This window comes from Brassica oleracea, chromosome C7 (assembly GCF_000695525.1).
Source record: "Brassica oleracea var. oleracea cultivar TO1000 chromosome C7, BOL, whole genome shotgun sequence".
NCBI classification, from domain to species: domain Eukaryota; kingdom Viridiplantae; phylum Streptophyta; class Magnoliopsida; order Brassicales; family Brassicaceae; genus Brassica; species Brassica oleracea.
Window position 1 is genome coordinate 39,462,277 of NC_027754.1, and position 466 is coordinate 39,462,742.

The following is a 466-nucleotide window of genomic DNA, read 5'->3' on the forward strand; positions in this document are numbered from 1 at the left end:
TCAAGTCTTTATAACTCAATGGGTCTTTTATTGGGTGAATAAATTCGCGCCCTTTTAGGCAATGTTGTGGTCTATAATAGACTGACTATCCTTTTATTAAGTTTTCATTGTCATTTATCAATCAAAAAATCATCAAGCAAATCAAACATGATAGCTAAAAACAACTCTTATTATTGCTATAAAATTGTAAATGACAAGCAAATCAAAGCAAAACATAAAACATAAAATCAGAATATCAAAATCTCATTTCTTTAGTCAATGTATAAGCCGACCTCACAATCCATATATTTCCACACGGCTTCCTTGAATTCCTCCTTATCATTTTTAGCCTCATTGGCTTCAGGAGGTCTCATCTCACTGTTTTGTTGCTCAATGTATCTTTTCTGAAGTTTTTCAAATCTGCTAATGGTATCTATAACTTTCTGCTATCTTTGCTCAGTTGCCAATAGGCATGACAATAGGTCAC